Below are 2,419 nucleotides of genomic sequence, written 5' to 3' on the forward strand. Positions count from 1 at the left end.
TACAAAGTTAAATTTTTGTAGTGTTTTATTTTTGAGAAAATAGTGCGGTGATTTTGAGTATCAGGTTTAGGACAAAGTAGACCGAAAGACTGTTTTGGACACATATTCTATCGTCGGAAATGTATCAAAAGGATAAGGCACAAGTTATTACAACATTATTTACGCCTTCTCAACAATTTGTAGCAATTAAACAAATAAAATTGTTAACACATAGACACAGATTATGCTTTAAGGTTGTTATTGTTCGAACAGACAAACGAAACGTCTACTTGTATCATCAATCAAAATCTAGTAATGGTTTTAATGAAAATGATGTACATCTGGGGATCTTGGGACTCTCTGTTCACAAGACTCGATGTACTCATTGAAAGTCAAGTACTCATTGAAGGTCGAGGGTGGTCGGTAGGCGCAGTGGATAGCGCACTCGCCTTTCATCAAGGCGGCCAGGGTTCGATTACCCGATCAGACGTATAAGGTATGGTGTCATCTGCCCGTCTACTTTGGTTTTCTCCGGGTACACCGGTTTCCTCCATTATTAAGACCCCAAGCTCGCTAAAATCCGGGCCAACAAAAAATATTAATATGAGTTGAAAAAAACTTGTTTCATCATTTTTGTAAAAGCAATACAAAAAATAGTTTATATTTACAAAGTAAAGTACGTTGCCATCCTTCTTGCAAGTATGGTGAGAAAGAGTTTCCCTTCTACACTCCGAAATGATATGGTTCTAAACTGGTTCATGGTGGCAGAGGTCCTTTGCCTTGGTACATCTTTCGCCATATGTAGCGCGAACTATTCCAATTTACAGTATATTACAGTGACTTCAGTAATGCCAAATGTATTTCACGAGTGTGGCTAATATTTCACTTGTGAAAGATATCAAAATATTAGTCACACTCGTGAAATACATTTGGTATAACTTAAGACAATGTTGAATATCCTCTATGTTAAACAGAAACGCGATTACCTAGTTTTTCGTCTTTCTACAACATGGAAATTATATATACCTTCAAAAACTGGGTTGTATCAGTATTTAAGTATGATGGAAATTGATACAGACAAGTAAATCTAGCTTTGTAGCATTGTTTATGCCCCATAAGCCAGCTAGAACGAGTGTGTTCATGTATTGGTCCGCCAGGATTAATACCCGAAAATTTAAAAACAAACCAGTTATTCCGCATAAACGAACATAATTATATTACCTGATCCTATCCAGGGGTAACACTCACTTTAACTATATGCATCCCAAGAATATGTCATAGCGAAATCGAAGTACGCGACTAGCTATCTGAAACAGCTACAGCAGCTCCACGTAAACAAACTTAGTAGCATACCGAACATTAGAGAGGTGGTTGCAAAAGTTTTCGATCAAAATCAATAAAAAATAAGGCAGTTATGAACAAATGAAATATTTACATGAACACCATTGGAAAGGGACAAGGAAGATAAGACAATATAGTAGGCGACTTCTGCTTCATCGACGAACACGTTTAAATCTAAGTCAATTTTAAGTAATGTCACAGAAACGGGGTCGCTTTTCGTACACATTAGAAGTAAACCTTCCCTGTTGGTTATGTTGTAAGTAAAGATCGATGAAAGCGGCTGAAGCAGAAGAGTATATACGGCCGACGTGGTTTATAAATTTCTTGTCATATGAAGATCGTTACATCGTCGGCATATATGAATTTGAACACTTTGGTTAGGCATGTATGAAAGTGTAATGACTGGAAAAGTTAAAAAAAATCTTTTTGGGGGGAAGCAACGCTGAAGATTGATCAGGAGATGGTAGTGCGAAGTTAAGATAATGGCTTGAATGAACAACTAGATGAACCAGTGATAAAACTTCATTTATAAGGATTCTTGTGACATTTCGGAATCCAATACAAATAGGGCAGGTCTGTATCTTTATCATTAATCAATTCCGTCTTTGCATATTGCAGAGTTGTCTTCTCTTGTGAGCAGGTATTGATTGTTACGTCATTGGTTTGTGTGAAAAAAAATTCGTCGTTTTCTCAAAACTTGATGACGTTACTCTCACAAACCAATAACGTAACAATCAATACCTGCTCCCAAGAGAAGATAACTCTGCAATACGCAAAGACGGAATACGTACCTTATCATTCATGGGTATCCGAAAAAGATTGTACCACAGAAACGCGCTTACCTAGTGTTTTGTCTTGCTAATTATTGGAAACTGTATATGTAGGGTTTCCTTAGTTATGTGACGTTTCCCTAATGGTTCGTACCAGTTACATAGGAGATTCCAGCGAGTATACCTACCCCAACTGGGGTGTATCCGTATTTCAGTATGGTGGAAAGATACACAGACATATGTCGGGCTAAGATTCTGTAACATCCCATTGTTTTACAGCATCTTAGTCCTCGACTGAGATAGCCCTATCTAGCTCAGTTACAGGAATT

This window comes from Mizuhopecten yessoensis, unplaced genomic scaffold (assembly GCF_002113885.1).
Source record: "Mizuhopecten yessoensis strain PY_sf001 unplaced genomic scaffold, ASM211388v2 scaffold3091, whole genome shotgun sequence".
Lineage (NCBI taxonomy): Eukaryota > Metazoa > Mollusca > Bivalvia > Pectinida > Pectinidae > Mizuhopecten > Mizuhopecten yessoensis.